This window comes from Podarcis vaucheri, assembly GCF_965113315.1.
Source record: "Podarcis vaucheri genome assembly, chromosome: 16".
NCBI classification, from domain to species: Eukaryota; Metazoa; Chordata; class Lepidosauria; order Squamata; family Lacertidae; genus Podarcis; species Podarcis vaucheri.
This window is the reverse complement of record NC_138754.1, coordinates 32,513,590-32,525,666: the sequence shown is the minus strand read 5'-3', so window position 1 is coordinate 32,525,666 and position 12,077 is coordinate 32,513,590. Positions and strand designations below refer to the sequence as shown.

Here is a 12,077-nt window from a genome sequence, read left to right as displayed (position 1 = left end):
TTAGGATTTTACCCCAAAGTTGTTGACTTTTTTTTAGAACCCAGGGAAGGAACTGCCTGTGGGGGCTGGATTAAACCAACTGGCGGGCCGGATTAGGCCCCTGGGCTGGACTTTAGACATGCTGTATTGCATGGATTCTCAAAATGTGGTCCATTGAGAGTTTCATGAAGATTGCTGGCATCCATCTGTCTCAGGATGAGGCATCTGATCAAGACCTGCATTTTAAAATGACCTTAAAAATATATATATTTGTAAATGTTTTGTATCTCTCATGCCAGGCAGAAACCAGCTGGGTGCTTTGGCAGATGTTTATCTTCCTAAACAGGGCCCCACTGATCTATAAGCAGTGCCTCAGGGTTGTAAAAGGAAATTACCGGCTGGGAGCAAAAGGTCACACTGACCATACAAATTACAGAATACAATCAAGCTGCAAAAACCCAAATTAAGAGTTGGTAAATAGTAAGTTTTATTGTTTAACAGAAGACTCAAGCCATATTTTCATAAGGTTAAAAAGGGCAAGAGCTAATAGAAACAGCAGCTGGCTAGGAAAGGGAGTTGTAAACTGAAGAGGCTTCTCTTTGAAAAGGCCTTTCCTTCTAAAAATCTATCTATGTTATGTATGAAATATATTGGCTTAAATGTAATTATGCAAAGGATTTAGAAAGTAAGAAATGTTAGATTCTTATGTTAGATTCTTATTTCATTGATGGTGTGTGAGAAGGTGAACCCAAGATCTCTGTTTAAGATAAAAATTAAAAACCATGCACCATCTGTTTTAGCCATCTGTTTTGCAGTGAATAGCGCAATAGGGCAAAGATGATCTGATAATTAAGGTGCCTGGTCGAGGCAAATGTAAGATATATGGCTACTTGTCTGCCATTTATGGATAGAAGGAAATATAGCTCTTTGTCTCCCATAAAAGGTAATAGGAAATGGGTGTATCTTTTATGATTGGTTCTAGCAAACTGCCAATAGGAATTTCAACCAGGCTGATTGGACAGAGGCAGCCAAAGGAGGAGCAAGGGGGCTGGGCTGAGGAAATATAAGCGCTGGCCATCAGGGCTGGAGTGGGCAGAGCTTTGGTATCCATATACCACTGTGTCTCTCATTTATTTGTCTGACAAATAAATTATTATTTTAATTTCTCTATTGCTGCGTTGAATATTTCATTCCAGCTAAGCGTTAACCACAAGCAGGGTGCTACAAGGAGACAATGAAAAAGTGCACCTATCCAGGTAAAATCAAACTGTTGGAGCATTACAGCGCCTGCTGTGACTGTAGAGAGGGATACAGGAGAGACATATTTTATTTCAGGTGAGGCAGTTGAACGCACCCGCTTTTTTGCTGCTACAGGTGCACCAAGGAGTTTATTCTCTCTGCGCTCTTCCCAGTGGTCCACAGTATATATCTGTGACTTCGCAGTTGAAGACCAGAAACAGTACACGGCACTGCATTAAATAGGCATCTTGATTTTTAATTGTATGTCTTATTGTTTCTTTTATTGAATTTCAATTTGAATACTGTGGAGTTCAAATTGTAATACAATTAAATGTAATATATAAGAAATAAAAAAGCAACAGAAGGTTAATTAAATGACCCTACAGCATCTTGCTGTAAGTGTTACACTGCTACAGTTGGCTGAACAATCATTAAGGGGCCCACCGTAAACCTCAGTAATTTTAAAGTGGTCCATGTGAAAGGAAGTTGGGGGGCACCAATTTGCCACATGCTTCTGCTCTGTGTGTCATTCCATACTTAATTCTAGGGGGTAGACGCTGGTGGCCATATTGTGGTGGTAACTGTGCTTGGGGCCCCCCTCGAAAGGTTTTGAGCAACTAGTCTGAGATGGTATTTGATGGTAAGAGCCAGAATGGTGAAGTAGCAAGTGTTAAGACTAGAACTTGAGGCTCCATCATGAATTTCGCTGCATAACTTTGGGGGCAGTCACCCTCTGAACCTAGGGCTGTCGTCAGGATATAAGGAAGGAAGGGTAAAAGTGTGGGTGGCAGCTGTGGTCTAAACCACTGAGCCTCTTGGGCTTGCCGATCAGAAGGTTGGTGGTTCGGATCCCCATGACAGGGTGAGCTCCTGTTGCTCTGTCCCAGCTCCTGCCAACCTAGCAGTTCGAAAGCACGCCAGTGCAAGTAGATACATAGGTACCACCACGGTGGGAAGGTAAATAGTGTTTCTATGCACTCTGGTTTCCGTCACGGTGTCCCATTGCACCAGAAGTGGTTCAGTCCTGCTGGCCACATGACCCGGAAAGCTGTCTGTGGACAAACACCGGCTCTCTCCGCTTAAAGTGAGATGAGCATCGCAACCCCATAATCGCCTTTTAACTGGACTTAAGGACTTGCCAATCAGAAGGTTGGCGGTTCGAATCCCCGTGACGGGGTGAGCTCCCGTTGCTCGGTCCCTGCTCCTGCCAACCTAGCAGTTTGAAAGCACGTCAAAGTGCAAGTAGATAAATAGGTACCACTCCGGCGGGAAGGTAAATGGCATTTCTGTGCGCTGCTCTGGTTCACCAGAAGCGGCTTAGTCATGCTGGCCACATGACCCGGAAGCTGTACGCCGGCTCCCTCGGCCACTAAAGCGAGATGAGCGCCACAACCCCAGAGTCGGTCATGACTGGACCTAATGGTCAGGGGTCCCTTTACCTTTACCTTTTTAACCATCCAGGGGCCCTTTAGAGAACCAGGTACGCCCCAAGCACTTTGGAGGAAGAATGGGGGTTGTCCACACAGGAGCAAAATGCAGACTGCCCCACCCCTCCATGCCATTGTTGTCACTGATCTTTCTCGCTTAAAATGGAGGTTGTTGGTTGTTGTTTTTAAAAAAATCATTTCGAAGGATCAAAATCCCCAGCATTTAAAAGAGCAAAAGTTCAGGACAACACTAGGATGGGAAGAACATGATACAGACCCCCAACATTAAAGAGACAAGATGCCGCAAATGCTTCCTTGTGGGCAAGCCAAAAGATAGAAAGTGTAAAACTATACCTTTATCAGGGGACTTTCTGATTATATGATTATGGAATCCTTTATGTACGTACCTTTGCTTTCCCATACCACAGGTATGAATGCCAACCAAATCCAATAGCACAAGAAATGTGTATGAAACATATCACAAGATGGCAGAGCTCTGTCCCAGAGAGTTTACAATCTAGAATTTGGTGCAGAGAGGACATAACAAAGAAAAGAGGAGGGAAGGAGAAGGTAACAGAGAATACATTTATTTTTCATAGGTGATATGGGGTCTACAGGGTTGTGCTTAAAGCTGCCTTAGGTGACTTGTATGCCCAAATTATATTGCAAATTTATGGAAATGAAAAGCATTAAAAGGGTTTTTTGAGGTTTCAGAAAATCTCAGGCCACACATAAAAGCTTTGAATCATAGGATAAAGAATCCGCTTGTGGGGTTTTTTTTAATCACTCCAGTGCAAGGACCATCTGATCCCCAGCCCTCTCAAGCTACTCCTGTTTTATATGTAATCAGATACAATGAGTGCCTGAGACCACCCTCCCCACTCTCCAAAGAGCTGTTCAGCTTGTCTGGGCTGCTTTAAAACCTTGAAACAGATTGGGGGATGCTGGCAAGAGATAATTTCCAGACAAAAACTCATTTGAGCCTTTTATAGCTGGTTCTCTTCCAATTGTAAAGGATTTAGATTGTACAAATGCTGATATTTCAATATGAATGGCAAGCGAGTCTGTTTCATAGAATCAGACAGTACATAATTGGAGCCCTCGTTAAAAATAGATCTGTCAGACGTGTGAAATCATTTTCACTAATAGCAATTTTTAAGTCCTTGTCCAATTTTTTAAAAAAACAAAAAAACCCGACATTGATTGGCATTCTGCTGAGCGACACCATACTGTGTTTTAAACAAATGTCTTGTCTGAGGGAAAATAATTCCAAAGTTTCATGTATATATATTTTGGAATGTACAAAAAGGGCAGCGTTCAATTTGGATGAACATGTTGCTATTTTCCAGCATTTTCCCCCATGGAGAATTTTTACCACCATCTTAAATCCATGACAGTCCTAAATGGTGGCAGTACTGTCTAAAGGTTGGAGCCATGGCTGACACTGTCTCCCAGGGGTAGCCAAGGTCCAGCAACATCTGGGGGCAACTCCCAACAGCCACAGTTAGCTTGACCAATGAGCAGGGGTGATGGGAATTGCAGTTCAACATCTCCCGGCCTCCTTGCTTCCAACCAGACTAAGTGGTGACATATAGCCTGTCAGCTTCCTTCTCCAGCTCATTGCTGCCCCCTGCAGAACTCAGCAGAGATGAGGATGGGGACAAAAACCAGAACGAGTTGGCTGTGCCTGTCGTTGGCTCTGGCGCCACCTGCTGTTGGGCTCCCTGCTTTCCATCCTACCAGTCCTAATGAACACAGACCACCAGTGGAAATAAAAGGGTGTGTTGCCTGTTTTGTACTGAGTTGAATAGGATCCAAAATGCAGCAGTCTGATTGGTCCTAGAACAATAGGATTCAGAATGCAGTCTGATTGGTCCACAGGAGCCACCCAATCCAGCTCCAGGTGTAAGAGAATCTGCAACCTGATTGGCCTACAGGAGAATCCCGGAATTAGCCAATCACGTGGGGCCCATTGTGTAAATAATGTATATAAAGCAGACATTCTGGGGGAACTTCCATTCCTCCTCACCACTATGTGCTGAATAAAGAACATAAAATCCACTCTTGACTCCGAGTATATTTCATTGCCATTGAGGACTGATCATGCTCCGTGGGGATGGAAAGCTGACTGTGGCAGGCCGGGGGAGGGAAACCAGAGGGAAGGCCGAATGGAGTGGGGAGACTGGGAGGCTGGACAAAAAAACACTCCACATTGCAACGATCCCTAACTCCTATTTGTTTTGGTGCAGGAACACACACACTGTCGCCAAAGCTCTGTCTTATCAATTGTGTGCCTCTTCCTTGGCTATTAATCAGGACTTGGTGTGCAGCTGCGGTTGTGCTACTCCTACGCCCAGCGGTTGCTCCACCCCATCCCATTATCTTCTTGACGGCCGTGCAGGGACATCTCTCACACAGATGCTAACAATAGCACCAAAGTGTGTCCGCAGGGATTAGCATAAGGGTGTGTGTGTTTAATGCAGCTTCCAGACAGAGGCTTTCTTTCCATGTCTTCTCATTTTGATGCTTCTACTTTTTGGTGCTCTGGTTTCCCTGTGCTCTCCCCAAGCAGCAGTGGGAGTGTCGGGACCCACAATGATGGTGTGGAGAACCTTTGACTCTCCAGATGTTGCTGAACTATAACTCCCATCCTCTCAGCCAATCAGGCACGCTTGCCAGGTGGCCACTGGAAGCGATAGTTTGGCAAGGAGCCCGATAGTTGACCCAACACAGAGAGAGCCAGAGGCAGCTGATTTTTGTCTTGTCCCCATTATGCCGAGTTCTGCAAGGGAAACACTCAAGACTGAAGAGGAGCAAGCTGACAGCCAGTCTGGACAGGTTGTAAGTAAGAAGGCAGGAGCTGGGGGCTGGCTGAAAACCAACAGAGTTTGGTGGGGCTGTGCCCCATTTGTTCTAATGGACTAGCGATGGGAGTTGTAGTTTAGCAACATCTGGAGGACCAATGGTTCCCCAGACAGGGAGCCAATGGAAATACAATCATACCTCGGGTTGAATGCGCTTCGGGTTGAGCCCGTTCGAGTTGCGCTCCGCGGCAGCCCGGAAGTAACGGAGCGCGTTACTTCCGGATTTCGCCACTCGTGCATGTGCAGACGCTCAAAATGACGTCATGTGCATGCGCAGAAGCGGCAAAACACAACCCGCAGACGCGCCGTCACATCGTGCGGTGTAGTGGTTAAGAGCAGTAGATTTGTAATCTGGGGAACCGGGTTCGCGTTTCCGCTCCTCCACATACAGCTGCTAGGTGACCTTGGGCTAGTCACGCTTCTCTGAAGTCTCTCAGCCCCACTCACCTCACAGAGTGTTTGTTGTGGGGGAGGAAGGGAAAGGAGAATGTTAGCCGCTTTGAGACTCCTTCGGGTAGTGATAAAGCGGGATATCAAATCCAAACTACTCTTCTTCTTCAGGATGCGAACAGGGCTCCAGAACGGATCCCGTTCGCATCCCGAGGTACCACTGTATAGCAGCAAAGGCAGACTTATACTAGCACGACCATTTCTACTACACTGGGCACCGAGCCTAGGGAGTGGTGCAGGGCATTGCAACTATGGCACAGTGAATTTAGCTGAATGGAAGGGGTGGTGGTACCAAATTTGGGGCATGCACAGGGAGCCGCTGAAATATGGAAGACTAAAGTCTGCTCCTGATGGCTGAATGCTCATTGCCAATGTTTCCCCTCCGACACAGGGAGAACAATGGGGATGGACGCTGTGACATGATGGAGGGATTGGGACCAAGCAGAGTATCCCACCCTTCTTAAACACATGAAGGCTGTGTTCTCTGCCATGTATAGGAGCCACTCACCCATAATGTGCCTAGCCTCCACAGGCCCTTGATTTATTTGGTTGCAACTCAGCAGGCTTAATCTGGTGGCTGTGTGTGCAAATTTCATCTACTTCTGCCAAAAGGCGGGAGGGAGTTACAGACATTTTCAATACATTCCCCATAATAAGAAATGGTGTTTCGTTTTTAACGAAGTTGCTACAGACCTGACACATGAGTCGATTAGGACAGACCACAGAATGTCTCAGAACAGATTGGGCTTCTTCTTGAAGTGATGAGAGATCTGAACCAAATGTTATAAGGCCAGTGCAGATCCCTAAATTATAGTGATTGTTTCTAATTCATGCATATATTGGCACAGGCAGATTTTACGCAAATATGGACCCTCTTTTCTTCTTTTTGCAGGGTGTGTGTTTTGTTGGTGGCACTATAGTGCGCAGTCAAGAGCCTTTACTAATTAGGCACAATACATAAAACACAAACACCATCCAGCATTGTGTTCTCACAGAGGCCAGGCAGCTGCCCATAGGAAGCCTGCAAGATGGCCCTAGAAGCAAAAGCACTTTTCCTACTTGTGATTCCCAGATACTGGCATACTTCCTCCAACATTGGAGCCAGAACAGTGGAGAAGAGACAGTAATGGACTTAACAAGATTGAACAGTGGTCTGATTCAGCACACAGCTCCTTATATCCCATACAAAATTGTGATATGAGGTACTTTTGTGCCTCTTTCCCAGAACCCACTATGTTGATAAGTCAAAAAAAAGTGCTTAAATGCTACAATTTTACACATCCCCCTCAAAAAAAACACACCACATTAACTCAAGAAGCTGAAAAATATATACATATGTATTGAGAGCCACAGAAATTAGAATTACAGACGGAGGTCCACAAAGCCTGAACAGATACATTCCAAAAATTCAAGGTAGTAGAACAGGTGAAATACAGACTGTTAAAGAGATCCCAACGACAAGGTCCTCAAACCATGCACTTGGTAACAACATTGCCTCCAGTCTTCCAGTCAGTTTTGTCTTTATCTTTTAGGCTCTGGTGTAGATCACTCCAAACACTTTAGTGGCCACCATTTTGGTCAGGGATGAAGAACCTGGAACTCCTCCAGCTGCTGTTGGGCTCCAGCTCCCATGAACCTCAGTTGGCCATGGCCAATAGCATGGAATGATCGCAGCCGTAGTCCATCATCATCTGGGAGAGCCACAGTTTCCCCATTCCTGATTTAGGGTCTTCCTACAGGCATGTAGTCCTCACTTGGGAGAGGCTCCCTTGTAGTCCCAATAATACAATAAACCTGGGCAAATATTTACACAATCCTGGGTTTGCCTTCTTCAGCAAGCCAACTTTGCTGCTGCATATCAGATTTTCAACATTAAAGCATACATCTGCATAGTTTTCATGTGTGCATGTATGTGTGGTTGTTGGGTTTTTTTTTACAGTTTAGGTTATCTACCGAAAGAAAGATTATTTCATTTCACTTATATATATATTTATATATATATACAAAATAATAAAGGCCTTGGGAATCTCTTTGATACCTCTGAAAACACAGTTGAAAACTTGTCAGCCATTCCCATGAAAAATATATATCCGAAAGGAATGTTCTCTGTTCTCCCATCCTTAACATTGGAAGAGCCCTTTACTTTGTCATCATCAACTAGTTTGTTTGTTTGTTTTTTAAAAAAAGCATATCAGGGTAAATTCTGGTCTTCAACCCAAGCAGAAACATAGTACATGGAGTGTCTCTCATAAACTGTTCTCCGTTGCTAATTCAGACAAAGAAGTAAAATGTTAAGGCTTCAAGTTAAAAAAAAATCAAAAAATCAAAACTAATCTCTCTCTCTTTCTCTCTCTCCCTGCAAATATAAAACCCACATAATGCCAGAAATCTCAGCATTTTTTATCGTGAATTCAAGCTACAATACTGCAGTTTGCCCAACTCAGTGAAATGACAGTGATGGGAGGAGACGGGATGGCACACCCCAAATCTGTAATGCAAAACTATTGCTGTTTCTTCAGTAAGATGGAGACTTCAATGCAAAATCTGAATTGTATGGACCACATTTAAGAACGTAATAAGATTCCTGCTGGATCAGACCAAAGGCCTATCTTGTCCAACATGCTGTTCTCACAGTGACATAGCCCTCATGAATCCTGGCCACCGATAGCCTGATCTGCCATGAATTTGTCCAATCCCTGCCCACATTGATGGTAACCGAGACATCTTGCGATTGCATATTCCATTATCACACTGTGCGAAGCATTTCCTTTCATCTGTTTTGCATTTCCCACCAAAGATTTGCTTGAAAGGGTGTTTGAAGTACAGGCTTTGAGAAAACTAAGATTTACCTGCACTCAATCATTTATTGTCAGCTTATTCTGCCTTGATCATAATAAAGGATCCATGTCTGGTGTAGAACACCAGAATGAGGGGAACCCAAGTTACATCTTTGGCATGTTGTTTTATGGCCCCCATAGGTGACTCCATCTAATTTAACCAACTGGAATAAATGACTGTGTAATCCCATAAATATCTAGTCACAAGTGAGTCCCACCAAGTTCAATGGGACTTGACTCCCAGATTCTAGGATTGTAACTTCATTCTCACATCGGCCTTTGTTTTACCCAATCAGGAGCTGGAAAAACACACCAGCTTGCTTGAACTTGATTGGATGCCTGTGTCCCCGATAGTTAAAAGAGTTAGCCAAGATCCAATGGGGTGTATGTGAAATCAGAGCATATGCCCTGAATCTTATAATATGGGAAACCCTTTGCTTTGGGACGCGGGTGGCGCTGTGGTCTAAACCACAGAGCCTAGGGCTTGCCGGTCAAAAGGTCGGTGGTTCGAATCCCCGCGACAGGGTGAGCTCCCATTGCTCGGTCCCTGCTCCTGCCAACCTAGCAGTTTGAAAGCATGTCAAAATGCAAGTAGATAAATAGGTACCGCTCCGGTGGGAAGGTAAACGGCGTTTCCGTGCGCTCTCTGGTACGCCAGAAGCGGCTTAGTCATGCCGGCCACATGACCCGGAAGCTGTCTGTGAACAAACGCCGGCTCCCTCGGCCAGTAAAGCGAGATGATTGAACTTAATGGTCAGTGGTCCCTTTACCTTTACCCTTTGCTTCAGCAATCGCCAGGTAAATGGGTAACCAAAAAGAGGAGAAGCAATTCCCTCCATTTTCTCTTGCTCTGTCCTTCCCCCAAACCCCCCTGCTTACAGTTGATGCTGAATAGGCTCTTTTCAATGGAGTATGGGCTATTTCAGGGCTCACCCCACTGCCAAGGAAACAGCCCGGGCCTCATTATTGCCACTTTTTAGACACTGGGTTAAAAGACATTTTTATTTACCCAGGCTATTGGTGGTTATGGTTTTGAAATCATACTTCTGCGTGATTCTAGCCTTAATTGTGGTGCTCAGCTTTTAGCGGGGTGGGGTAGGATTCATATTTTTTAATTCTATTTTTGGATAAGCACATGGCAGTGTTCATTTTTAAAATTTTATTTGGCTTTTATTTTATCTGTTGGTACTTTATCTTCCTGTTAAGTTGCCCTGCAGCATTTTATTTTTTTTAAACAAAGCGACAAACAAATGCAATAAATAATATTACTGACAAAAGAGAAAGAGACCAAATCGGTACACAGAGAAACAACCCCTTCAGGTCTTCAGAGCACCTCGGTTGAGACAGGCCTGGCTGGATCAAAGCCTGTGTGCGAATCAAAACTGGCACCTATGAACTGTAAACTTTTATGGGATGCAGTAGCCCTGTTCATATAGGGTGTCATGTGCCGCCTCTTGCTCCGTTGATGTTTGTGACCCAAGTTTTATAAGTATGCGTGGAACCATAAGAGATCCAAAGCTTAAGTGCTGATCCAAAGGTATCTATTTAAATCTATTACTGATTCGGGAAATTATCCTGTCTTTCCACAACCTTCCACCTTTTGTCCATTCCCTCCCCCACCTGCCACAGACACCCCTGCAATCCTGTTTGCCACCATAAATCTGCCCAATTCAGTGGCAAATTTAGCAAAACGGAAGGAATCTCTGGATTGACACCTGACAAGCTCGTCCTAACCCATACGTGCACCAAAACCACGCTGAACTCTCTGGGCCTTTCTTCTTAGCTGATGTATTTAGAATCACAGCATCAGACAGAAATAGGGCAGAACTGGGTGCCTCTGCCTTTTTTCAGGTTAATGCTAATCTGCAGATGCAGACTTCCAGGAAGATTTGAATAATTTACTGTCGTCTCTGGGCCATTCAGGCTATTTTAAATGCAAACTTCAAAGAAGAAGAAGGGGGGTGGAATCTGGGGCTATCATAAGCCTATTAATATGAAATGTATCTCCCCATCCCAGAGGAGTCTTGTGTCTGGATTTAACAAGCTACTGTTTGCAGCTTGTGTGTGCACGGATCCATCATACATCTTAACCTAATATGTCTCCCCCAAATGCATTCAGTTTTCAACCTCTATCCCTACAGCTACTGCAGCTTGGTAATGAAAGCTTCAGAATCACCCAACCCACACATAAAAATGGGGTTGTATCCAATTAAGTGCTACTCAGAGTAGACCTATTGAAGTTAATGCACCAAAATTAGTCATGTGCATCCATTTCAATGGGTCTGATCTGCATGGGACTAGCATTAGATACTGTCCATAGTCTTACCCAGGGGTCAGCAAACTTTTTCAGCAGGGGGCCGGTCCACTGTCCCTCAGACCTTGTGGGGGCGGACTATATTTTTTGAGGGGGAAATGAACAAATTCCTATGCCCCACAAATAACCCAGAGATGTGTTTTAAATAAAAGCACACATTCTACACATGTAAAAACACTAGGCAGACCCCACAAATAACCCAGAGATGCACTGTAAATAAAAGGGCACATTCTACTCATGTAAAAACACACTGATTCCCGGACTGTCTGTGGGCCAGCTTTAGAAGGTGATTGGGCCAGATCCGGCCCCCGGGCCTTAGTTTGCCTACCCATGGTCTTAACTTTGAGCAGGTATTCTGAAGTCTCAGCTGGGCAACACTGAAGTTAACCTTTACCAATCATCTGTAGCTGATATTTCCCCCACAAAGTCAGGTAAGCACTGCTATCACTTGGCTGACATTTCAGTAAACTAGGCTGCATCCTAAATCAGTTAAAAGGTGAAGTCAATACATAATAGATAAAGGCCTTTCAGCCGTTTGGGCTTCACAGCTTGAAAGGACACAAGTGCAATGCAGTGAATCAAAAACTGGCACCGCTGTCAGTCTCTTTGTGCACCAGCTGCCCCTTTTACATATTAAAAATAAGTTTTAAGAGCACCGCAATTAGCACCCACGTGCCTAAGTTATTTGCTGCCTTATTGTGTGTGCTTTTAAACATTAAGGGAAAAAAATCCAAAGGGGGCTGCTGCTCTAGTTTGGTTGCATCTGTGGTTGAGGCAAGATTCCATCTTTGTGAGTTCCAATATGAACCAGTGTGAATGACGACGCTTGAAAGAATGGATTGTGCACATACCCAGAGTAGACCCACTGAAATTAGTGGACATGGCTAACTTAGGTGCTTTCATTACAATGTGTCTACTCTGAGTAGAACTGAGTTGGACCTACAGAGCCTAGGACTTGCCGATCAGA

General features: G+C 44.5%; 1 long non-coding RNA gene across 2 annotated transcripts; it reads left to right on the top strand.

The window, feature by feature from the left end:
* The first annotated feature begins 1,205 nt into the window (after positions 1–1,205).
* On the top strand, positions 1,206–8,131 carry LOC309521184. Of its 2 annotated transcripts, XR_014214536.1 has the most exons (3): positions 1,206–1,235; positions 3,074–3,215; positions 6,852–8,131. It is a non-coding gene; the product is annotated as an uncharacterized lncRNA (long non-coding RNA). The 2 variants fall into 2 exon arrangements; XR_014214537.1 differs by lacking the exon at positions 1,206–1,235 and having other exon boundaries at positions 2,674–3,215.
* Positions 8,132–12,077: the final 3,946 nt, after the last annotated feature.